This window comes from Zalophus californianus, chromosome 8, assembly GCF_009762305.2.
Source record: "Zalophus californianus isolate mZalCal1 chromosome 8, mZalCal1.pri.v2, whole genome shotgun sequence".
Lineage (NCBI taxonomy): Eukaryota > Metazoa > Chordata > Mammalia > Carnivora > Otariidae > Zalophus > Zalophus californianus.
This window is the reverse complement of record NC_045602.1, coordinates 105,421,293-105,448,150: the sequence shown is the minus strand read 5'-3', so window position 1 is coordinate 105,448,150 and position 26,858 is coordinate 105,421,293. Positions and strand designations below refer to the sequence as shown.

The 26,858-nt window shown below is 43.3% G+C and overlaps 1 protein-coding gene across 11 annotated transcripts in view; it reads left to right on the top strand.

Annotated features, from left to right (window-relative positions):
* The first annotated feature begins 6,876 nt into the window (after positions 1–6,876).
* PLCB4 (phospholipase C beta 4) overlaps positions 6,877–26,858 on the top strand; it is a 414,002-nt gene continuing 394,020 nt past the window's right edge. For 9 of the 11 annotated variants that reach the window (XR_003524780.1, XM_027623038.1, XM_027623041.1 and 6 more), the window contains exon 1: positions 6,877–7,071. The gene's annotated coding sequence lies outside the window, so the exon portion shown is untranslated. Of the gene's footprint in view, positions 7,072–7,212; positions 7,342–26,858 lie in introns of those variants that run through there. The other 2 variants (XM_027623037.1, XM_027623036.1) reach the window with 1 other exon arrangement.

The following is a 26,858-nucleotide window of genomic DNA, read 5'->3' as shown; positions in this document are numbered from 1 at the left end:
GGTGCCAGAAAGTCGAGTCTCCTCATTAATTCAGTGCTAGTGCATTTGTCAGCTCGTTTTAGAAATGAGCTGTAAGGGGGGAAACACACTACTTAATGAGGGTGTGTTAAAGAAGGGTATGTTAAAGAAATGTTTCCTCAAAGAAGGGTAACTTCTTTGGAGGAAAATATAAGGAGAAAAAAAAAACTTGTCCAAGAGGTAAATTCTAGGCTTTACAGATTTCTGTCAATATTCAATTAAAACATGTCTTTGTTCAGTGGCTGGATTTTATTGAACTGATATGCCTACAAGGTCTGGAATGGAAGTTGGGGTCCGAACATGCCACCAGCTGGTCATTCAACCTGAGCGAGCCACACAGCCTCTCATGTTCATCAGTTAGTTGGAGTGATTGGATCACATGATCCTCTAAGGCACTTCTAGGTGGGACTCAGAAGAATCCATTATTTTTGTCTTAACCAGCATGAATCACAATGGCAAAAATGACTGAAAAAGCCAAAAAAATTCACGTTTGTGCGTGTGGATGAAAATTTGGGGCTTCCTGAGACATAGAGGAACAATACATTTAACTGAACTGTACTTTTGTTGTGATTCCAACCACATGGAGTCAGTGAAGGAAAGAAAAGAACATTGAGTCTTGCTGAATGTGCAACTGATATTTATATTGTAAATTAATATATTTTTCTAATCTTGTTGCAGCCTAACAGAGATGGTAGGAACAAATCATTATATTTACAAAACTGATCTGTTCACATTTAAAGAGTGTAGAGAAATACAAAACCATGCAATTAGGCCAGCAGTTTAGCAGCCTCATTAAGTAGTGTGTATATTTTCCATATGCTCTCATTTCATTTTATGTAATCTTGCCATAAACATCAGGTAAGTAGGAACAGTGTTCTCATTTGTAAATCATATCCTGTAGGTTAAATGCTGACATCCATGTTTGAGGCTTTCTAATTCACATCTAATAGCACGTATTCATCACACTTCAAGGAAGTGATTACAAATGTTTTGGCATCAGAAAAAAATAATTTGCCTTTTGAATTATTTGGGGAAAAATCCCTTAATTTTTTTATCCGGTAATATGACATAATTTTACTGTGCTTTTTGCATAAAACACTTAGGAATTTACCATGACAAAGAATCACCTTTATTTTCACAAAATAACCCGTTAACAGAAGTATCGAGTACTTAATATACTTAAGTACTTAATATACTATACTGTATTAGTAATAAGGAATACAAATAAGTAGTATGGGAATATAGGACCAATTTTCAAGGACCCTGGAGTGCAATTTTAAAACCCACAAAATTTTACCATCACATTAGATCCGATGAATACATTTGGATATATTCACATGATGATATAATTTGCAACAATCTAAAAGTACAAACACTAGACACAAACTGCAGTAGGAGGAATCTCACACACATAATAATGAATGAAAGTAACCAGACAAAAAGAGTACATTCTACCTGATTCCATTTATATGAAGTTCAAAAACAGGTAAAACAATTCTATGGTCTTAGAATAGTGATTACTGGTGGTGGTGGTGGTGGTGGTGTGTGTGTGGTACTGCCTGGGAAGGAACGTGAGGGAACTTTCCGGAATGTTGAAAATATTTTGATCCAGGTGGTGATCACATAGGAATTTCTGGAAGTGAAAATTCCTTGAGCTCCCACTTAGGATTTTCATGTTTTATTGCATATATGCTATACTGTCATAATAACAATCCTCACCATCACACAGCACTTTGGACTTTGGCAATTTACTCATATTCTAAGCCTGGCTCACATGTAGAAAATTCCATTCTTAAGCTAAATTGTTTGGAATGGAATTAAACTCTCCTCTTTATTTTGCTTTTCTTTCTATTCCCTTTAGATTCCAATCAACAACTGATTTAACAGAAAGTTTAGTGGGTCTTTTTGAGACTGTCATTGTATTCTACATAAACCCAATCCTTGGGCGATTTTGTTCATTATCATTCTTTTTGGTTCTCAGTGCCTCTAACAAATTGTTTCTTCCTTCAGCACACTGTGGAATAAGACACAGGTTAAGGAGGAGATACCCTGGGGCCAAGACAGCCCATGTCAGGCTGATCCTTGTGCTGCCCACTTTTCAAAGCTATATGTCCCTAATTAAGGCAAACTGGGCAAATGGGCCGGTGGTGAACTTTTCATTTACAAAGAATAGCATGTAAAAAGCTAGGTGGAAGCAGGGATTAATGTATCGCTTTAAATCAGGACAAGAGATGCACTGCCCTTTCTCTAAAAAGAATACAATGTGATCTTTTGCAAACAGCTGTGGCTATTAACCTGAAGGTCCTGATTGTCTCCTGTCCTCCTTTCCTATAAAGCTATAATAACAAGTAAGACTTTATAAAAATGTAAGGACCTGGTTGCATTGACGGTTTGCTTTGGCCTTTCTTGGGGTGAATGTTAATTCCCATAATAAGATGTTGCCCTACAACTGATATGTAGAACCTGCAGCTGAGTGGTGCCTGGGTGGCTCAGTCGTTAAGTGTCTGCCTTTGACTTGGGTCATGATCCCAGGGTCCTGGGATTGAACCCCGAGTTGGGCTCCCTGCTCCGCTGGGAGTCTGCTTCTCCCTCTCCCACTCCCCCCGCTGTGTTCCCTCCTTCTCTTGCTGGCTGTCTCTCTCTCTCTGTCAAATAAATAAATAAAATCTTAAAAAAAAAAAAAAGAACCTGCAGTTGAGTACAAAGAGGTATCCAGGCACTCATATTCTAGGGAAAGCCCCCATAATTAGATTTAGGTATCCTTCTCATGGCAGAAACAACTCTATCTTAGTCCCTCCTTCCCTACCAACCTTTTAACCTGGCTCCCAAGGGCTATTTTCTCTAGTACTTCCAGTGGGCACTGTGGAAGGCTGCTGGGCTTAGCTTTCTTGTGGGTGGCCCACCCAGTAGGGTGCCTGCCTGGCATGTGAGCCCCAGCAGTAAGATGCACTGGCTAGGCCACCCTGGAGAGCATTGAGGGCTTGGAATAAAAGGAGCAGTGCTGGGAGGGTGGGAGTCCAGAAATACCCTCCAAGGGCCTTACTTATGTCCTTTATGGCAGAGAACAGGCAATGGGACACCTGCCACAGTGTCACTGGTGTTTTGGACAGAGAAGCAGCCACAGTGAACTGAGAGAAGACCACAATGGCCACAAGTCAAGAGTGAATACATTCATTCATTTCCTCCTTCTTCCTTCCTACCCAACATGCTGGACCAGCTGGACCTTGAAGGGCAGGTGGCATGAAGGTGTTTAAGGACCAGATCCTGTGTCACCAGTCTTCTACTCCAAGGAGCAATGGATCCAGCTGGACCCGGCAAGGGGACAGAGAGAAGATGGGATTTAAATTGAGTCTAAAGTTGAAGATGTAACATAGTCTGAGTTTTAAGGCTGAAAATGATAAACTCAGCCCAAGCGGAACCACTGCTGTGTCCTTTTACTGGGCTCCCTTTTAGATCTCTTGCCTTTATAGGTGATCTCAATGTGAGCTCACTAAACCACTGATAGGATCATGTTCTGACCCTTCTCAACAACTTCCCACAGGTTCATACCATACTTGGCCTGAAGCCCAAAGTCCTTTCTGTGCCCTCACATGGCCTGGCCCCCTGCTGCCTCTGTGACACCAATTCCACTCATTCTATGCCTTGCTCTGCCAGTCTGGACTCCTTTCTGTTTCCTGACTGTACCAATCTCACTCTCATCTCAGGGCTTTTGCTGTTCCCTCTGCTGAAAACACTGTTCCCCAGATATTTACATCTCTTTCTTCATTTAGGTCTCCACTCAATGCCGCATCCTCAGAGAGGTTGTCTCTGAACCCTATCTAAAATAGCGGCCCCTCCTATCTGCCTCATGAAGCTTTTGCTTTTCCTTTCCATCCTGGCTTTCAACATTGCTTGGTGTTATATCCTTTTCATATGATATGCCTTTTATTGTCTATCTCCTCTGATAGTATCTAAGCTTCATAGGGGAAATGACTTTGCCTCTTGTGTTGACCTTGGTATCTTGGGCAAAGCATAGTGCCTGGCACATTTAAAAAGTTTCAAAATAGGGGGCACCTGGGTGGCTTAGTCGGTTAAGCGTCTGACTCTTCATTTTGGCTCAGGTCATGATCTCACAGTTGTGAGATGGAGCCCTGTGTTGGGCTCCACGCTAGGCAGGGTGTCTGCTTGAGATTCTCCCTCTCCCTCTCCCTCAGCCCCTAGTGCACGTGCACACACACTCTCTCTCAAAATAAATAAATCTTTAAAAAAAAGTCTCAAAAATGTTTGTTGGGTGAATGACTATCTAAGAGGCATTAAAGGGAGGGAAAGGGAGCTTCAACAGAACTGAATTGAATTTAGTACTTTGAAAAACATTTTAAACATTTAATGTTTATACCCCACTGAGCTAAGATTCCTTAATAAACGCACTATTAGATTGACAGCCTAACAATAAATGATTGCTATGGTTGGGTTTACCAATATGTACAAGTTAAAGATAGGCTTGATCTATAAAACTTTGAGTGAATTCTAGGGCCAAAGGGCTTGTTTTATGGAAGCTGGTGCGGTAGATTGGAAAAATAAACAAGCCCTACTTTGTATCCCCTTCCATCAGAAAGTGAAGTTTATTATTTTTTTCCATGCTTTGCATCTGGACAGAGCCATGCGGCTTTCTTTGGTCAATAGGACATCAGCAAAAGGAAGTATGAAATGCTATTTTAAATTGGGGCTTTCCTTCCCTTGCTGCTGAAAGCCAGAAGCTCACCATAGGAAGAAGCCATAGAGAGAGAACATCCTTTCATCCCAGCCATCGGATGAGGCTCCAAGCTTCACACATCTGCAACAGCGTGAGTGCATCCAGCAGAAAACAACAGAACTGCTCTGTTGATTCCAGCCCAAACAGCTGATTCACAGAATTGTTGTTTTACACGCCAAAATGTAGTGGCTTTATACAGCAGAGGCTAACTGATACTGTAGGTGTAGGTGTACTATATACTAAATTAAATTCCACTGTGGAAATGGTCCAGACACACAGATGACAGCTTCTGGCTCATCTGTCTATGGGTGATAGCTGGGGAATACAGGAACACGAACACAGATCTCCTGGAGTACTGGGTTTGAAACTAGCTACACTACTTATTGGCTGTGTGACCCGGGGCAAATTGCTTTGCCTTTCTAAACCTTAGTTTTCATAAATATAGAGAACAGGCCTAAAACACTGCCCTCACCTTTTGCTACTCAGAGTCTGATCTTACTTAAACCAGCAACACTAGCGTGACCCGGTAGATCTTAAAAATGCAGAATCTCAGGTCCCACCCCAGAACTGCTGAATCAAAATCTGCCCTTTAAAAAGATCCCCTGAGGATTTGTGCGCACATCACAGTTTGAGAAAGAGCTGCTGGAGTACACTGGCATTACTCAACATCACCCCATCTCGAAGACCCCTGAACAGTGAAGAGCTACCCAGCTTTTCCCTGGGATCTGTCTTTCCTTCCTTTCCAATCTGGCTGGGAAACTTGGTTTAGGCTATTTTTCTTGGCTTCCGCACAAGCAGAACAGGCTCAGCTAACTGAGGAGCTAGTTTAAGGGCTCAGCTAAAATTACAGCTTAGCAATTCAGCTGGGGAGTTGTCTGTGGGCGCTCAGCCCCCTCCCACTTAAGGATGCCCAGCTGGTAAACTTTTGATCACCCCCCCCTTCCCACCGCCTTTTAGCCCTGCCTGGAAAAGGCCAGGACGTGCCAGAGGAACGAGACTTTGGTATCTACAACTGCTTCTGCCCATCAAGAGCCTGGACATCACCCCTCCAATCCCCACACTGCACCGGCGGCCAGACTCACTCTTTCCTCCTGGCCAGCCGGACCTGCTTAGGCGGCTGAGCATGCCCAGTTTAGCTGCGAGCGTGGCCCCAGTCCCCAATGCGCAGGTGCCACGTCTCCGGGTTTTGGTGGCCGCCGGCCGGGAGGAGGAGGCGGAGTGGCCTGCGGGAGGAGGAAGCCCTCCCGGGAGTTCTGGAACAGCTCGTTGAGGGTCCACACAAAGAGTGATGCTAAGAGTCTGCACCGTTAGGGTCTGAGTGCAAGGGGACTCGGATTCACTGGGGGCCGTTGTAAGGCAGGGGCGAGCCAGGAACTGGCTGGAGCAGCTCCCCAGCGTTCCAGGGACGAAAGTCTGGGGGTTTTGTGTTTCTGAGGTTGCACTTGGGGGAGGACTTTTTGGAACCACTTAATCTCTCTGTGGCTCAGTTTAAGCCTCGAGAAAAAAAAGATAATAGTAGTACTTGCTTTGGAAGATTGTTTTAAGGATTACATGAATAAAAAGCGTTTAGAATAGTGCTCGAAGCACCGTAAGCGCTTTATGTGTTTATAAAACAAAATGTAATCAAATAAACACCTCCCCCACCCCCGCCAGCCGCTTTGGGGTACCAGTTCTCGCCAGTCCTGGACCCCTCCACTCCCCCCCCCGCCCCTCCCGCCCCAGGGCCCGCGGCGGGCTGCTGGTCTCCCAGCAGAGCAGGGTGCCACTCCCCCTACCCCAAAGGTTCTGCGCCCCGCGCCACCCTGCGCGCGCCCGGACCCCAGACACTGGGCACGTGCCGCGGCGCTGGGGCTGCGGTGGGCGGCCGGGGAGACCCTAGAGGAGGGCGCAGCAAGGCGGCTTCCCCGGACGCCCCACCCACCGCTTCCCGGCGCTGCCCGCGACCCTCCAGGGCCGCCCGCCCCCGGCCGCGAGGCTGCGCCCCGGGCCCGCCCTGCGCCCCCTCCCCGCCAGCCGCCTCGCGGCAGCCGGGCGGCCGGCCCTGCCCCTGCCCACCCCCAGCCCAGCCCGGGCGCGCCGCACTGGGCATGCTCCGTAGCCTGGGCAGGTTGGGGCTGCGAGGCGACAGCTTGGGCTCTGGAGCCGGGAGGCGAACGGGGAGGGAGACTCGGGGTTGGGGCGGAGGGAGCGGCCGGCCACGAAGGGGGCAGCGGGACCCGGGGCCGGGGACACGCCGAGCCCCGCGGGCGGGCGGAGCGGGCCGGCGCTGCTCCGTGTCTTCGGCGAGGAGCGCCCGCGGAGACCCCCCGCCCTCGGCAGAGGTGAGGATCGCGCGCGGGGAGGCGAGGGGCGGGCGGGGGCCGGCGGGAGGGCGGGACCGGACGCGCCGGGAGGGGGCTCGGCGGCCGACTCTCGGGGGGTGGGGAGGGGGCTGGTGGCGCGGGGAGCAGTAAGTGAGCCGCACCGCAAACAACATCTCACACACACACATGCACACACACACACGCGCGCACACACGCGCGCGCACACATTGGGTCTCCAGGCGGCGGCCGTGGCCGCATCCCCGGCAGCAGCTCTGGGCAAAGTGACAGGTAGGAGAAGGCATTTCGGGTCCCGCCCGAGGATGCTCCCGCCCGCCCCGGCCCGCGGGGTTTGTTTGCTCCCGGCGGGTGCGTCCCGGACGCGTGCGCGCGCACCCGGATTCCCTGCCGGGGAGCCGGTGCAGGTGCGGGGTGCGAGGCGCCGCGCGCGCGGGAGGCGGGGGTCCACGCGCCCACCCTCTCCCCTATAATCGTCGCCCACTGGGTTTCCTCAGACTCTGTCCAGACGTTCACCGCTTCTGGCTAGAAATAGCTCGGCTCGACGTGTATATGATTATTTTGGTTGGAAATAGTTGGCACCGTGCAAAGCATGTAAATGTGTATGCATGTGGATCTTCTTATCTCTTCTGGGGAGGTAATAGAAACGATTGACCATTTCCACTTAACACTGACAGGCCAGCACTCGGTGGGGGGCAGTGTTTGGGCCTCCTAAAGGCATATAAATGATGGAGATTAAATTGTCTTATTTTCAGAATTTTGAAGTTGCCTTTTCCTTAACTAATTAGACCCTGTCTATATAGTACAGTACTTCTGGCTGTAGACTTTGTAGGCAGTACCGAAGTATGGAAATATGGAAGTCACCAATTTCCAGTTTCTAAGTGCACCTTTATCTAGAATCATAAAACTCTCATAAAGCAGCATTTTTCTAGAGAAAATACAAATGCCCATTATATTTTCAAACTTACGCATGTATTTGAGAGATAACTTCCTACTCTTTGTTTTAACTCTTGTAGCGAGTCTATTGTTATAAACACAGGTGTTTAACATTTAATTTCGGTCAAAGCATTAATGGAAGGTCGCCTTTTTTTTTTAACCATAAATGTGATACAGGGTGATCTATAAGTTATGAGTGTGGGAGATAGCTGTTTAATAATTCTGTTTGGTTGGCAATAATGTCATTCAAACATAGGCAGCCCTGTAATATCTAAAATTGAATTGAGTTTCCTTTTTAAAGGGAAATCAGATTCATAAAGTAAACATGACCAGGAAAAGCAACTGGTGACTTCACCTGGGCCATCTATGAGGAGGTTAAAAAAAGTGTCTAAGGAACTCTGTTCCTTGGGAAAAACTGTGTGTTTATGTGTGTGTGTGTAAAATTTAACTTTATCTTTTAGTTTTTTCAGGACTCTTGGTTTCAAAAATATGTGGTTGAACTGAGAACCTAATGTTGTTCACTCTTCATACTTCAGTGGCCTAAGTTATAGAACCATGCAAAAGCACAGAAATCTAGCTGGGTAGGGGTATGTAGTTTAATCTGCCATTGTCCATGTTATGTAATCTAGAATGCTGTTTTTCATAGGACAGTCTTGCATAGTTTTAGCTGGTGGTTTAATCTATTATGTCATCTTTCTTTTGAACTGTAGAAGTTTAATAAATGATTGCCATCTTGGGAGAACACCTGTTTTCATAGAAATTCACTTCTTAAATGGAAGAGCATTTTTTATTGGCATTTTTATTTCAGGAGACTTTTGCTGCCACAGCTAGTAACCCATTGCGTGTAACATATTATGGCATAGCTAAAGGTACCCTCTAGTAGATTACCAATTACACATCCCTCCAACTGTGATTACTCAACCATCTGAATTTCGTTTTGATTTAGCTTTGATGATATCACCACCCAGCTTTGAATTAATGGCTGTTGAAAATGCTATTCTAGAAGTAACTGTCAAAACAGAATTTCTAAGACTCCATTTGATCACTGGATACACATTTCTATCTGTTGGAATAATGCTACCTTTATTTTACGAATGCACACCCACACAGAAGCGCTTTGTTCTCAAATACTGTCTTCGGAGTTTTATATTTGTGTGCCTGAAAATGTGAATGATATTAAACTACTTCTGTTCCCCAGAATCTTGAGGTAGTGTATTTTCGCCTATGAGGGAGCGAAATACGGAAGTTTAAAAAGTGGTAAGGGTTCCCGAAAAGCTTTTGCAGAAAAGGACTTTAAAAATCTTTATCACTTTGAGCGATTTCATCTCCAGCAGAGACCTAGCCAGTGCCTTTCGCCCTGCTATTTTATGTTTCCAACTGTCTTTGCCTTAATGTGCACTGCTGATTTTGGCATCAGGGGCCAGTTATATTTATTAGGAATTGAAGTGTGTTTGCCTAGTAATCCCTAACCCACCTTCAAAGTTAAAATTAAGGTAAAATTGCCTTTCAGTGCTGCTCTGTTGTTTTCCTTGAAGGGATCACACTGGCATGCTAATTTGTGAACGGATGTGATATAAGGGAGGCCAGCTTCTGGATGTTGTGTTGCGTTTCCATCCTCAAACTTTCAGATGTAGCCAGCAGACTCGAATATTACAATTAACTAATAACTTTTGTGGATTATTATTTTTTAAAATACGTTAGTCATTAGCTGCTGTTTATTTGATTTTTAAAATTTTAAAGTTTTATATTGAGGATAAATTTTACCTTTTTGTGTCACAGCACTTAATATAGTCATAGGAGAGAAAGTCTATGTATTTCTCCTCTTCTCCACAAGTGCCCCCCAAATATTTTGGGGGAAGCAAAAATATCCTTTGAAACTTAAAATTATTTCGCAGATTGTGACCAAATTATCATCGTTTGTAAGGACCCCTTGTAAAGTAAGGATGAAACAGCATGTTTATTAGCACTCGTGACCCAGGTTTTTAATAAACTGGCTATCACAGTAAGTCTTGTAAAACCAAGAACTTATGCGTTTTATATGCAGAATGAGGTCAAGGACTAATGGAGCCGCTTTAATGATCACACTTGGTATTTCATGTCCAGACTGAAGTTTCTAAAATAGATGCTTTTCACCTCGTAATGTGAACTTGTAGGCCACATTAGTGTCTTCCAAAAAGACTCATCCGCCTCTCGAGAAATAAATACAGCTTTTCATTGCCAATGGTGGGCAGCAGCGACTTTCTTTGGTTTTGCTGGTGGTGTTCAGATGTTCACCATGTCTGCAAGGACACTGCTTAGTTCTCAGTACTGTCCATTCTGTATTTTCCTACTCCCCTGCAATCGTCAGGAAATATAATAGCTTTGTGTAGGTCTTTCCTCCATTCCTTAGTATTTGTTTTTCTGTGTAATAGTTTCTCTTTTGATAAAGCCTTCCCCCTTAAAGTAGAAATACTTCCTCAAGGTATAGTTTTGTTTATCTAGTTATACCTTAGAATGATATGAAGGTCTAGCACATTCAAGAGGCTGTGATTCTTCAGCTAACCAAATAGAAAAATGGGTGGTTTACTTTACCCCAGTGGAAATAGAGAGGGGTGATAACGCATCACCGAGTAGATGAGTGAGAAGTCTGCATTGCCCTCATCAGAATTAAGCCTGCTTTAAAAAAAAAAATCACCCAGAGTCACTTTTATTCTCAAGGCCGATTTCACTCAGTTGCAACAACCACCCCCAAATCCCACTTTGTAAAAGTCTGGCTGGAAGCTCATGCCTTTGGATGCTTTTCATATGCTCAAGGTGTAACCCAAGTTCATAGAGGAGGTGAAGGCACTAAAGCCCTACCTTCCAGATCCCAGCTGGGAGATCCTTCTGTGCAAGAGGATGGATGGTCAGCAGTTTTTATTTTTCTCTGCATGAACTCCATCTTCTTTTTCTTTTTCTTTGAGGAATCAAAATAGTTGAAAGAGACGGAAATCAGAAGAAAGTGTTTCTCTGAACACCTCTCTAGCCTACCACCTATAAAACCTTCTTTGAGAAGGTCACATACAGTGTGAAGGCTCGGTAGCATTATCTTATCCCCTTGACTGGGAGTCTCCTTCACAGCTCTTCTCCCGTGATCCTTTGGCGTGCTGAGGGTTGGGAAATTCTACCTCTAGTGACCATGCTACCCTTGGGCCAGGCAAGTCATTGCTTTAAGATACATTGCCCTCAAAGCGTTCTTTTGCTCCTGAACAATTAAAGGGTGTTTTTAGCTCCCTGACACGACTGAAGTAGCCACCTCTTTAGAACAAGAGGAAGAAAGTAACTTGAAGTCATTCGTTATAAGCAGCTCATACAGAGAAAAGAGACAACAGACCATTAGATTTATACTTGACATCTCATGCTCTCCTCTAGAACAAGAGTCCTTCATCTCGGGTCCACCCTATAATGGTCTGAGGATGGGATTTGGTGGGTCCATGAATATAGCTGGCAATTGAATTATGTCTTTATTTGCATTTACTTCCAAATAACAATTAGGCTAAGATTGTCACTCTAGATCTTGGCATTTAATGGCTTGAAAAATAAACACATGCATTACTAGGTATGTCCAGATTTAAAAAAAATTATTTTGATAAGTATATTCAAATATAATTGGTTTCCTTTGTGCTTAACTTCATACATTTAAAAATATTACCCTCATAAGGGTCTGTGTGTTTCACCAGATTTAGCGGAGGGTGGGGTCTGTGACCCACTGAAGGTAAAGGACAACTGCTCTAGAAACACTGTCTTAGAGGCAGCTGGGGCCTAAGTGGGAGGTTGCATCGTGGGTTTGCTTTCAGCAGGTGCAAAGTTGCTAAGACCCTCAGATGTTGGAATCAGGCAGACCTGAGTTTGAATCTCATCTATGTCATGTGTTACCTGTGTGACCCTGGGCATCTACCCAGTTGCCCATCTGTAAAATGAGGAAAATAACCCCATAGGGCAAAAGTGCACAGCACACTGTACTGTGCCTGATGCTGGATATTGTGTTTCTATTGCTGTTGCTACAGCTGCTCTTAGTCCTTCTCCTACTACTGCTAGTATTACTGCTCACCCTCTCCTTCTCTGTAGGGGCAGATGCCATTGACCTATCCATACAAAGTAGGCTGAGTCACTTCCTATAAAACTTGTAACAGGGGGCCCCTGGGTGGCTCAGTCAGTTAAGCCTCTGCCTTCAGCTCAGGTCATGATCTCAGGGTCCTGGGATCAAGCCCTGCAACAGGCTCCCTGCTCAGCAGGGAGTCTGCTTCTGCCTCTCCCTTTACCGCTCCCCCCCACCTGCTCATTCCCACGTACTCTCTTTCTTTCTCTCAAATAAATATTTTTTTTAAAAAAATTTGTAACAAGGGATACTGCCTCTGCCCCCCTGCAAGTACAGAAAGTTCTGGTCACCTTTTAGGGCTGCTGTGAAGTTCCAGATCATCCCCTGGACTTGCTTAACTCTGTGACTGCAGTTGGACCAAGGAATCTAACATTAACTCAGCTGGAACTGCCTCAAATTCTGAGACTGCGGGACTGCAAACTGTGCTCAGTGAGCCAGATGCTATCCCCAGGGTATCTGTGTCTCCCACCAGGCTATCTATCTATCTATCTATCTATCTATCTATCTATCTATCTATCTATCTGTTTGACAGAGAGAGACACAGTGAGAGAGGGGACACTAGCAGGGGGATTGGGGGAGGGAGAAGCAGGCTCCCTGTGGAGCAGGAAGCCTGATGCGGGGCTTGATCCCAGGACCCTGGGATCATGACCTGAGCTGAAGGCAGATACCTAACAACTGAGCCACCCAGGCACCCTCCCACCAGGCTTTTTAAAAAAGACCACAGTGGTGCCTGGGTGGCTCAGTCGTTAAGCGCCTGCCTTGGGCTCAGGTCATGTTCCCAGGGTCTTGGGATATAGTCCCACATTGGGCTACCTGCTACGTGGGGAGCCTGCTTCTCCCTCTCCCTGCTGCTCCCCCTGCTTGTGCGCTCTCTCTCTTTCTCAAATAAATAAAATCTTAAAAACAAAAATATCATAAGCCACGTAGGCCTGGGAGGAGCGGGGCGTCCGCTGGAATGATTTGGAGATCTCCGGTGTTTCTGAGGCTTGGTGGTTCCTGCCTTCCTGCAGCGGGCTTCAGTGGCTGCACATCACAAAGGAAGAGAACCTCAGTCACAACACCACACACGTTTGTTGAGGGAAAGAAATGTGCCCTTGGTGGTTACTTATAGGCTCTCCACTTTACACCTGGGGAAACAGTCTGGGAAAGGGAGTTAAATTTAGCGAGGGATGGTGGACGGACGCCAGAACAACTTCTCACCACTGCCCTGCATTACCTGCTGCCGAGGTACAGGCTGCTGAAAGGTTTGCTGCCGTAAAAAGTCTTGTGACCCTTATTTCAAATGATTGGGCTGAGGTCTGACAGAGAAGGTTCTGGCAACCCTGCTGGGAACGGGCAACTGAAGTAGGAAGTTGAGCATGGAGCCACATGTCCTCATCTAATCCTGCACGCCTTTGTTTCTGCAGGTGCATGGGCCAGAAGTCTGAGAGAGGGAGATTGCTAAGGGCTACTTTGGGGTAGCCTAAAAAGGAATCTTAGTGTTCTGCAGGGCCGGCTTTTACCCGGTGAGGTGCCTCCTGGGTTCCCTCAGGGTGTGGCACACTCTGATTTTTCTGAGGGCCAGGTAAGCAACGAGCGGCTGCCCAGGTGTTAAGAGACCTGAGGGAGTGGCGGGGGGTGGTGCAGGGCTGACACATGTCCGCCGGGCAGGCATTGGGCACAGGGTCGCCAGCGCCTCTACAGTTTTAAGGGAAGCCTGAAATCTGGATTTATTTTTAAGTGTGAGATCTCATTTGAAAATGGTTTAGAAATCAATTAAAATAAAAACAAACATGCCAGCCCCTCGGCTGGCCGAACAAAACCCGTGTGTGGAAGGAATTTGGCCCCTCAGCTCCCATTTTGAGCCTTTTGTCAACTGTGCTCGGAAATACTATGTACTAGAAATTGCCAGAACTGTAGCTTCATCTTGAAGGAAGCACAGCATCATTTTTATTCAGGCGTGGGTTTTTTTTTTTTTTTTTCCTGTTAAATTTCTTAGAAAGGCTGCTTTGGTCATTTATTTCCAGTGGACATAGACTTTAGGTTCTGAATTTCTGCCTGTTTTTCTTCTCCCTCATTTTTCTAAGATGTTAGCAAATATACAGAGTTGAGGGAGGCAAGACATGCTTTTCTCCCCTATTTCATGGTGCTCCTTTAAATAAGAACACCTAAGTATGGAGAAATGGGTGACTTCATTTATGGGGATATGCAGGTTCTTTTGTGTACATCACTGTCTTGAACTCTAACCAGTCCAAAATATTCTCCCTGTTACATGGTAGTTGCCATATTTGTCCTGGACATACAGAATGTAGATCTGTTTCTGCAGGTTGGTGTTTCAAGGTGCAGTCTACTTAACAGTCCTCATTTTCCTTTTGGCTCTTAAATGAGTGATCACAAGTGATCAAATGAGAGTGAAGTCCCTTTGAGGTGGGTTTCTCTCATATCTGCTGATGCACTGTCATTGGACAAATCACCAAACCCCCTCTAGAACTCCTTTTTGTTTTTTAAGGATTTTTATTTATTTATTTGACAGAGAGAGAGAGAGAAAGCAAGAGAGAGAGAGCGAGAGCACGAGAGAGCACAAACAGGGGGAGTGGAAGGCAAAGGGAGAAGCAGGCTTCCCACTGAGCAGGTAGCCCGAAGCCGGACTCGATCCCAGGACCCTGAGGTCATGACCTGAGCCGAACGCAAACGTTTAACTGACTGAGCCACAGGCGCCCCTAGAATTTGTGTTAATTTTTTTGTTTTCATTGGTTTTTAAGATGTTGTATATGATACATCCAAATGATAATACAGAAATATAGAAACAAAATGTAAAATAGTCTTATCCTCCTGCACCCATCCCCAAATATGACCATTGGCAACAGCTTAGAGTGCCTCTTTCCACTCCCTTTTTTGTGCATTTACATGTATAAGTATATATACGTGTCTTTTTCTTATTAGATAACAGGATTATTCTGTATATATTTTTCTTTGATTTGCTTTTGTTTACTTAAGGTATGTCATCAAGCTCTTTCCATATCAGTGCGCTGGTTATCTTTTTCTTTCTAACATTATAGAAACTTTGGTACTATGGGTACTATATTTTATTTCTTTTTTAAAAAAATTTTTATTGTTAATCACCATACATTACATCATTAGTTTTGGATGTAGTGTTCCATGATTCATTGTTTGTGCATAACACCCAGTGCTCCATGCAGAACGTGCCCTCTTTAATACCCATCACCAGGCCAACCCATCCCCCCACCCCCCTCCCCTCTAGAACCCTCAGTTTGTTTTTCAGAGTCCATCGTCTCTCATGGTTGGTCTCCCCCTCAGATTTCCCCCCCTTCATTCTTCCCCTCCTATCTTCTTCTTTTTTTTTCTTAACATATATTGCATTATTTGTTTCAGAGGTACAGATCTGTGATTCAACAGTCTTGCACAGTGGGTACTATATTTTATTTAACCATTCACCTATTTTCACTCTTGCACCCTGAAAGATTAGAGATCTTTGTACATAGGTCTTTGTGCACCTGTGTGAGATTTTCTTGTAGCTAAATTCCTAGAAATAGAAATAATTGGTCAAAAGGGTATGCACATTTTCCATTTTGAGAGAGCACTGCCAAATTGCCATTAAGAAAGGCCTCCAAGGAATTTCTATCTCGTGGAACCTCAAATTATGAACATATCCTCTAATTGAAGCATGCCCCACATTGTTACATTGTTTCACTAATTCAGTTGGATTTCAGTTATATACAGTGCACCAGGAAATGATTGAGAAATAGTCTATGTCCTTAATTTTCTTTTTAAGATTTTATTTATTTATTTGACAGAGAGAGACAGCGAGAGAGGGAACACAAGCAGGGGGAGTGGGAGAGGGAGAAGCAGGCTTCCCGCGGTGCAGGGAGCCCGATGCGGGGCTCGATCCCAGGACCCTGGGATCATGACCTGAGCCGAAGGCAGACGCATAACCAACTGAGTCACCCAGGCGGCCCTGTCCTTAAATTTCTTAAAAATACAACACTTAGGGGCACCTGGGTGGCTCAGTTGTTATGCGTCTGCCTTTGGCTCAGGTCATGATCCCAGGGTCCTGGGATCGAGCCCCGCATCGGGCTCCCTGCTCCGCGGGAAGCCTGCTTCTCCCTCTCCCACTCCCCCTGCTTGTGTTCCTCCCTCACTGTGTCTCTCTCTGTCAAATAAATAAATAAAATCTTTAAAAAAAAATACAACGCTTAATCAAAAGGAATTTCTCAGTTAAGAGGCCAGTTTAAAAACTCTTTAGTAAAAAGATACCTTGCAGACTCAGAACTGAAAATCTGTATTCTGATCAGTTTGGTTAGCTGTGAAATTCTAGCTCACAGCAGGGACATGTCATAAGCACCCTCGAATATATGGTCAAAGAAGTAAGGGACTGCACAGCCAACAGAGGTTGATTTTGATCTGGGAAAATTAAGTTAATTTCATTGCTAAAATTTCTGTCCGGGTGTATTTATAGCTTTCAACTTTCAAATACTTACTTAAGAATCTCATTTACTTTCTACTTAGAGAATTATAAGGTTCAGAGATAATGCTATTTTATTGAGTTTTACTATTTAATAGATACCTGAAGGTCATTTCCATAATATTTAGAAATGATATGTAGACAAAGGGCTATATACATTAGAAACTCCTCTTAATTTTCATTTTGAGAGATATTGGGAAAAATACAGAAAATCTAGGTCACCGACTCCCAACTTTTTCCAGAAGTCACAACTTCAATAACTGTAGTTGTTACCAATAATATGAAATGAATTATTAGTACTTTTTAGAATTTTGTGCCATCCCTTGAAAGACTTGGAATCACCTTAAAGTGTCACAGTATCAGGTTTAATAATCTTGATATGGATAAAGAGTAGGAAAATGAAATGTTTCTGTTTTCAAAGATGGATATGGTTCTTTCATGTTCCTCCAGATCCCTGTTTCTGAGAAGAATTCTGGTTAGGTTTGGCAATGACATTCAGATTCTGATTGTATGCCTTCTGCATGTTTATTTTTACAGCACGCTAAATTGTAGAAATATGGTAGGATTCAGTTCTATTTCTTTGGCATCGAAACCTTGCTATTCAAGAAAATGTGTACTAGGTTTTTGCTCGTGGAAATGTTACAACGATTTACAGTTTACAGACAATTTCCTTCGATAGTGTCTGGGAGAGCCACAGTGGAGGGCCTCACCTGGTCACTCTTTAACCCTGTGTCATTCAGGGCCTACCAAGAAACATATGGCATGTGGAAACTAAGTCCTCTGTGGAAGGTTTAATAAAGGGACCCTTTGGAAGGTTTGGGCAGCTGTAGGGAACACAACCAGGTGGGTGCTGCAGAAAGACTTAGCATCGATGGGGAGCTGTTCTTGCTCTGAGTGGAGGGGCAAGAAGGCTATCTGGCAAGAGCTGTGTCCTTTTGTGGGGGGGATACAGTCAACTTGTTATGTGACTGCAGGGAGACAGTGAGGGAATAAATATGCCTACCTCACTCTTCCCGTGCCCCCTGAACTTCTGGCTGGTATTGTCCATTAGCTGAATCCATACAGAAGCCAAAGGGCTTAGGAAAGGAGGCAAGGCTGGAGAAGCATGGCAGATGGGTTTGGGGAGGCAAATGACAGACGCTACCCACCTGCCATCTAGAGCAGAGGTGTCAGAGGTCAGGCCAGTGTGGAAAGCCTGGTTTGGGGGACAAAGAAGAAAAAATAGCTACAGTGATAATTAGACCATTAAATTCAAATTGAAGGCAGGAATGTTCTAGAACACCACATGGCTGGTATCAGTATGATTTGTGGGGGGCCCATAGAGAAACTTTTTTTTTCAAAGAAAAAATTGTTCATTTGAAATCAATTGTGTTTCTTGGGATATGCATAGAATGGGAAAATTGATGAGTTTATCTGAAGATCCCAAAGTGTAGGCCCTAGACAGCTGAAATAGAAGGGATTCATAAAGTCTGTCAATAGGGAGTTTGATACCTAAGATATAATTCCTTTGCTTTTAATATTTTATGAAAATATTTTATTTAAAATGTCAGGTACCTAGGGGAAGAGACTAGGAGGAAATTAAGGTTATTAGCAGTAATTTTCCTTCAAAGAAGTCAATTTAACAGAATCATTAGCATCACTGAATGGAAATGAACAAGCTTTATTTTCCTATTTGTTCAACATGGCAGGAAGACTCGGAGATTTTGGGCTCCTTTATTTTCTCATTTTCGTGGCCCTGTTGTTTGAAAAGATGAAAAGACTGCTCTGTTTGGTTTGTGTACTTGTTCTGAATGAACAAGCAGTGAAACTTGATTAGAATCATAAAAATCATACTGCTGAAAGGAATATCAGAATTCATCTCTTCTTACCTCCAAGTGTTACGGGTGTAAGAAACTAAGGCATTAGCTCTTAGTGTTTGCTGCTGTGCAAATTCCGAGTTGGTGACTCTGAGGAGGTCACATCACTTTGCCAACCTGAAGGAATTGCACTAGATTAGCTCATTTTTGCTATTCCCTTACAGACTCCGGAAGTACCTGTTTGCAAGGGCTTGTTTGCCCAACCTATACGGTTTTCATATATGAGAGGCAGAGCTGTGACATCTGGTCTACCACCCAGACCTTAAAATGGTATTCTCTGGAGGTCTCTACATTGCTCATGACTCATTTCACTCTATGTACTTTCTGTACAAGATAACTCTTCCACTTCTCCCATTTTTATGACCTATTTACTGATGACTCCTATATCCCTGACCTCTTGTCTGAGCTCCACTTACATCCTTTTGTCTGCTGGGTAGCCTTACATTCAAGTCCTATGGATACTCTCAGAGTGGGGTGTCCAAAAGAGAAGTCCTCAACTTCACTCCAAATCCATGTCTCATCCTGGGTTCTAAATCTTCGTGAAACAAGCCACTGATCTGTTGAGTCTACCAGATGAATATCTTGCATTTCTGTCTGCTCCTGTCCCTTCCTGTAGCCACCGCCTAAGAGTTGTTCACAACATTCTGTGCCTTGATTTTTCCTCTAATGTTTCAATCAGCTTCCCTGTTGTTCTCATTCATTCCTCATTTATGTGTTCTACTGGCTCTTAAGTGAGTATCATGGTACTGTAACAGTAAGTGAGTTGCAGCTCTTGCCCTCAGGGGTTTACAGTTTACTGGAGGAGGTAGATAAACGGCTACTTTATAAATTTACATCCCAGGGCACCTGGTGACTCTTGGTTTCAGCTCCGGTCGTGATCTCAGGGTTGTGGGATCGAGCCCTGAGTCCTGCTCAGTACTCAGTGTTGAGTCTGCTTGACCCCTCGCCCTGCTTGCTTGTATGCACTCTCTCTAAATAAATAAAATCTTAAAAAAAATGAATTTACATCTCTGCCGCTTTACTCCATTCTCCTTACTCAGCTGAAGTAATTTGCACAAAACAAATCTTTTTATAGCATTACCTCTAAAATGCTTCAGCAACTCTCTGTTGCTTTCAGGACTTAATTCTCTTTCCCTCATTTGCCAAATACAAGCCATTCCACGGCTGGACCGCAACAGTGAAGTTTTAAGACTTTTATCTGCGTCACCTATTTTAAGCTATATTGAAGTTCCAAGAACATGAGGTCGGTGGCCTCAGTGCCTTTGCTGACTTCGCACCCAACCTCCTTCTGCACCTGGCTGTATCCTACAGGCCTTTACACGTCCCCCACAGCTGTCGTCTTCCCTGCAAAGCCCGCCTAGATTCCAACTCCAGGTTGGATGCCCCACCTCAGTCCTCTTGTTGCATGGTTTGCACATTTTAGCCACAGCATGACTTCCTTGGGGAAGGGAAGAATGTGGTGCATATAAGAAGACTAAATCACTGTCTCTTAAACGATTGAATAACTAAATGCCATGATCACAGAGTCTGCAGATTGGGCAAATTAGGGAAGCAATCTGATGAATAAGCAGAAGAGGTGCCATGCTAAATAAATTGAAACCATCTGCAGACTTACTACAGCGAGAAGTATTTCATGATTATTTACACTGGCCTCTGAGAAGTAGCACAGTGATCAATTTGGAAAGATGAGCAGTAATCTGAAAACTCTACGTTCATTAATTTTGCTGACAGAAGTTCTGATATGAATTAATAGTATACCAGAACCAGAGGAGACATTTCCCTGAAGATGGTTTATCATTTATTTCTGCTGGGCACACTCTCACGTTGTTTTTTCTACATTACGAGTTAGATTTTAATCAAGTCATGCTTATTTTTCTTACAGTGTGTTAGATCTCCAAATCAGAGAAGCTTTTGGTAAATTTCAAACTTGGCTAGAAATTCACAGGAAAACATTCATTTAATCAGATTACTTTTATTAAGTGGGACTCTAGGTAATCTAAAATGCTTTGTATTTATTTTCTTGTAGCATTTTCTTTTCAAAATGGCTTGTGCATATTATCAGTGCCAGAGAGAGAGAGAGAGAGAGAGACAGGGAGGGTGAGCAGGAGAGCTATTAATTAATTGAAGGAAAATATTCTGCTGAATGTTGTTTTTAAGAGAGCATCTTTTGTAGTTTCCAAATCAGGAGTTCCCAAGTTATTCGTGATGTCAGTTTGAATCATATGAAAATAGTGGCTCTGACGTTCTTAACCGTGCCGCTCTCCCCACCAAGTTTGGTGTGCTAGTTGTCTTTGGAGGTTTCTTCTTTATCATTGGCATCTTTTTGATTTAGCAAATTTCTTTAATTTTGTGTTGAAAAAGTGCTGGTTAAGTATGTTAATTATTAGATATGTCACCATTCACATTTGAATGGGGACAGCAGGATTGCTGTATAGTTATTTGCAGCTGCTGAGAAAAGATTTCACAACAGCACTTTGAAAATACAGAGAGGGAATATTTCCTTTTATTTAGCCTTTTTGGACCTGTGAGGCCATCTGAGAACCTTAAGACTGGCCTCATTCTGTCCATTTTTCATTCCCTTTGAAAGAATTTCAAAGTAAGTTAAAAGTTCCTCTCCCGTCTGTCGGAAGTAACATACAGAGATTTCTTGCACAGCTACCAGAGAGAAAGGAGGGACTTTGAAAGTGCAGATGATTTGGGTATTAATACCTCTCACGAAAGCAACTGAGCTTGAAGCAGCTCTTACGCACCCTTCTTTTACATGGTAATTTTCATTTTCTCAGCTTGAATTGATAGATGTGGTAGCCCACCAGGTTTTACATCAAGGAGGAATCCACTCCTCGATTAAGAGCAACAAACACGGTTTAAAAACCTTCTGGAAATGTTGCACTTTTTACCGAACCCGGGCTCTCCCGGCTTTGTTGGAGAGGTGAAGGCATGCGTTACCTGAACGACATACCTCACAGCTGAACAGGGACTGTGATTTAGAATGTCTCAGGAAGAATTGCTGAAAGAAGCTGTTTGATTGCAGAAGGGGTACGATACAAGGAACAGGGTGCTAGTGAATCAGTGGTTCCTACCCTCCCATAAGGTGTAAGACAATTAGAAGCAGCGTGCACACACACACACACGCACAGTTAGACTCTAGGCTCTCAGGCCATGCCGTGGACCGGGATATGTCAGAAGGCCCCCTGTAAAGAAATGGAGTCACTTCTTTGATAGTTTTGAGTCATTACCAGGTGGCTCTGTGATACTCAGAATGTTGTGATTTCCCAGGACACTTTAAGCCTGGGCCCCAACTCCAGTGTGCTTTAGGCTTAGGCAGTGTGCCCTGGGCCTGACAAATGAATGCAACCCCATTTAATTCTCTCAGTGATTCTGCAGCTTAGGTGTAATTACCACCTCTGAGAACTGAGTGATTAAAGCATTTGCTCAAGGTCACGTGGTGGATCAGTGGTCCAGACAGGCCTCCAACTGAAGGCGACCTGCACCCATACAGCGACATCTGTGGTCAGCCAGCTGTGGGGGACACAGTTCTCCCCTGCTTCCCATCTGATGGAACTGTGATTCTGGCTCAGGGTAGCAATGTGCCCACTCAAAAATACCGCCCTCCTTGGCCTCCTCTGTAGCCAGGACTGCTTACCCAGTTCTGGCCAGCAAGACATGGATGCACATCTTTGGGTGGGCTCTTCCTTCCTGATGTCTTCCTTTCCTTCCTGGAACCTGGACGTGATGCTTAGACTTGCAGATGCCATCTTGTGGCTGTGACAGTGAGAGCACACACTGAAGGTGGCAAAACAGGAAGCAGAGGGTGTCTCCTTTCTCGATGACTTATTTGAATGGCTTTAGCAGCTCTAAGCAACGTACCTATGAGTTTCTTGTTAACTGAGAAGGAGAAGTGACTGATTAAGTCGCTTTGATGGGTGTTATAGACCGAATTGTGTCCCCCCAAAATTCATACACGGAAGCCCAAATCCCCGCTAACTCAGAATGTGACTATATTTGGAGACAAGGCCTTTGAAGAGGTAAGTTTAAAATGAGGCTATTCGGTTGGGACTTAATCCAATCTGACCGGTGTCCATATAAGAAGAGGCTATCAGGACGCGGGAGAGAAACCAGGGATGTGTGCGCACAGAGGAAAGGCTGTGTGAGGACACAGAGAAGTGTGGACATCTTCATGCTGAGGAGACTTTCCAGAAAACAGCCCCGTCGGCACCTTGATTTTAGACTCGCAGCCTCCAGAACGAGAAGAAACATGTCTTGTTAAAGCCACCCAGTCTGTGGTAGTTTCTGTGGCGGCCTGGCAGACTAGAACAGAGGGGTTCCCTTTACGTGTAGCTGTTTGCAGTCCGACTGACAGAACAAAATAATTTCAATGATATATTAGTTCTACTATTTTTTTATGAATGTTGTCCCCACAGCACTTGTGACATTGTGCTTTGTTTACTTTCACTGTCCTGCCCCTACACACACACACATGCACACTCGTGCACACACACACACACACACACACACTCTGAGCTTCAGGAGGCTGAGGTTGCCAATTTCTGTTTCCGCCTTCATAGCATAAGATTTGCACATAGCAGGCATTTTATATTTGTTTGTAGAATAAATTGAAAAGAAGGTACAGTTGACCCTTGAGCAACACAGGGGTTAGAAGTGCCAACTGCCTGAGCAGTCAAAAATGTGCATATAATTTTGGCTCCCCAGAAACTTTACTAATAGCCCATTGTTGACCAGAAGACTTACTGATAACACTGATAGTTGATGACATATTTTGTATGTTAGCATTATATAGTGTATTCTTACACGAAAGTAAGCTAGAGAAAACACTATGTTATTAAGGAAATCATAAGGAAGAGAAAATACATTTACAGTCCTATACTGTATCTATTGAAAAAAATCCACACATAAGTGGACCTGTGCAGTTTAAACCTTTATTGTTCAAGGGTCAGCTAACTGTACTTGACAATATTTAGGAAAACAGAATGCTTAGAGTAATGATAAAAACCCTGTATGCTTTTTTTCATTGCAAAATAATAATTTTGGGATTTGAGCATATATTCCTAATTTCAGAAGGTGCTTTTGGCTTAAATTGGTTTAGTTTGCGGGGGATTTGTTTTCCCTGAATTTTCACATCAATTTGTTTATAGGCAGGGATTTAGGTAAATCCTATATTGCCTCTAGTCAGTTCCTCTATTTTTTCTGTATGAGTTTAACATTCTTTTTTAGGAGTCTTAGAGTTGAAACATTTCATGTTAAATGAGCTTAAATCATTTCCCATAATTAGGAACTTGAATCACTGCCTAATTTACAATTTGATAAGTAATGTGTACTTACTGAATTTCACTGCTATCAATCTAAGTCCTGGGATAAGTATTTTTTAAAACAAAATAGAAATGGTTTTGGTCCTCCTTTTTTTGCTTTTTAACTTCTAACTGACCTTTTAAGTAGTCAAGGAAATACTTTAATTTCTTTTAAGGTAGTTGGTGCTTTTCTAATATTCTTTTGTGTGAAGAATAAATTGTGTGGCCTTTCATGAGGTACAGTGTAGTGTTGTGCTTGATTTGGTGCTTTTTAGACAGTATAGTGCTATATTCTTAGTTAAACCAGAAAGAAATTTGACAGCTGAGTTATGATGTATTTTCTTTAGAACATTTTACCCAGAACCTGACATAGGCACAATATTGAATGGGGTCAACGTAATAACATGTCTTGACTCCTTTTTGTATGTGCATGAAATTTCAGTGACTACATGAACGCATCTGAATGTATTTGAACACACTAATTTTGAGCCCTTTGGCTCTTTCAAGCAATCGTAACTCATTCGCACTATTTATTTTTTTATTTTTATTTTTATTTTTATTTAAAGATTTTATTTATTCATTTGACAGAGAGAGACAAAGTGAGAGAAGGAACACAAGCAGGGGGAGTGAGAGAGGGAAAAGCAGGCTTCCCGCTGAGGAGGGAGCCCAACGCGGGGCTCAATCCCAGGACCCTGGGATCATGACCTGGGCCTAAGGCAGCCACTTAACGGCTGAGCCACCCAGGCACCCTTCATTCGCACTTTTTAAATTAGATTTGTGCAGTGGCTAACACACAGTAGGCTCTTTTTCAAAGATTTTATTTATTTATTTGACAGAGAGAGACAGTGAGAGAGGGAACACAAGCAGGGGGAGTGGGAGAGGGGGAAGCAGTTTCCCACTGAGCAGGGAGCCCGATGTGGGGCTCGATCCCAGGACCCTGGGATCATGACCCGAGCCGAAGGCAGACGCTTAATGACTGAGCCACCCGGGTGCCCTAACACACAGTAGGCTCTTAAATGTGTCCTAAAATGAATTTGTAAAATCGGGACAATGATCATATGCTGTTATAATACTTCTCTTTCTTATTTCATGGTTTTGTATGTCCTATTTTGGATTTGTATGCTCTCTGCTGTTTCTAAAATTGGTAGCTAAGCAATGCATTTTTTAACATTAATTATCAAGTTTTGTCTTACTCTTAAATTTCTTGTGGTTATATGAGGCAGCACAGTGAGCATCTATCTACCTTGCAGACACCCACTTTTCTGTTGGGTTGAAAATATATTGACCTTGACTATAACCTTGACATTTAGGAGCATTGACTAGACTCTGAATACAGAAAGCCCAGTGTGATGGTAAATGCCTGTTCTTATAATGTTCTCAATTACACAACAAAAAGAATCCAGAAAAGTTGTCAGGATACTTGAACATTTTATGTAGGTATTGGCCTTGTACAGCACAGACTTATCCACAAGAAAGAGTTCATTTTCTAAAGAATCTTTTACCAAACTGAAGGTTAGGATTATGATCTTGACGCTATGACTCTTTGGTTGTTATAGTCACATCTGGAGGAATGTCTCTTTCTTCCTATGAACAAAATGATATGTTTACACTTTTTTGGGGAGGGATGTTACAAAATGTGTCTATTGTATGACTCATTTTATAGTATAAGAGGTGATTTGAATTAAATTATCATTGAAATTTTTACCCTGTCTGCGTTACTCACTTAGACCATATAACTTTATGAAGAGTCAGGCAAAGCCAACAGAAGAAAAAGTGATTATCTGAAACTCATTTTGTCTCAATTGAAAAGGATAGATTTTAGAGCTGAGGATTCTACACAGAAAAATACCTTTCCAAAGTTGTTCTCTCTACAAAGTGTAGCATCAACGTATGGGAAGAAAACCAACATTTTTCACATGCCTAGTAAAGGTCAGGCATTCCACCCATTACTTCCATTTGGAAATAACTCATCAGGGGAGATAGTTGAACAACATGGTGTGTGTGTGTGTGTGTGTGTGTGTGTGTGTGTGTGTGTGTGTGTGTGTGTGTGTCTGTCTGTCTGTCTGTCTGTCTTGTGGGGCTCTAGCTTTGTCATTGACCAGCTGAGTATCATTCAGGCATGTTACTGAGATAGGTGGTGATCTCCCCATTCTGTAGATAAGGAAACTGAGGCCCGTTTAAGTAAATTTCTTCAGGGCCACACAACTAGTGAGGTGCAGTGCTTGAATCTAGAGCCAAACCCTGCTCATGATCCAACTTCCTGTTTCTCATTCCAAGCGGTCCCCTTTCCCAGGCTGTGTTTTTGCATACCTACTGAGTTGATGGTTTCAACCAAGTAGGCTGGTTGCTTTCATGTTGAAGGAGCTCAGATTAGAGGTATGGTTATAAGAAGAAGGCTCGGAAAAGGAAATTGGGAGAAGGGACTTGTAGCTGGTCATTCCCCTAGCTAAGTGTCCTTGAGCAAGTCACCTGTCTCACTTTCCTTATCTCATAAATGAAGGACTTAGGCTTCTAGAACTTTCAGATTTACCCTTTGATCATCGTGAAGTATTCCTCCTTGTCTCTAGTAAGACTTCTTGTGTTATAGTCTATTTGTTTTAATACAGCCAGTTCAGCTGTCTTTTCTTACTGTTTGAACTCATGGTGTTAACTTTTTCCCTTCTTCTGACCTATTTGTGTGTTTCTATTTAAAGTGTTTCTCTTTGTTGGGCAAGTATGGTTGATTATTGCTTTATTATTATCATTATTATTACTATTTTTATTCATTCTGACAGTCTGCCATTTGACTGGAGTGTTAGTCCGTTCCATTTAAAGGAGCTGTCAATATGGTTATATCCTGGAGGTAAAGTTTGAAGAGGTATATTACATTTGTATTTTGATTTTCTGTATCTTCTCAGTTTTCTAATTTAACTTCATGAAAAAAAATTTTATATAGTTTGGATACTTATTAGTGTAACTGGTTTGTTGAGTGGGTCACACTTAGTAAGACACAAACAGAAACTAGTTTTATTCTTTTCCCACCTGGACGTTGGATGATATTTTGGCAGATTCCATAGCTGTTGAGTCATTATAAAGTATCAAAACAACCTAAGTTTTGAATATTAGAGAAAAAT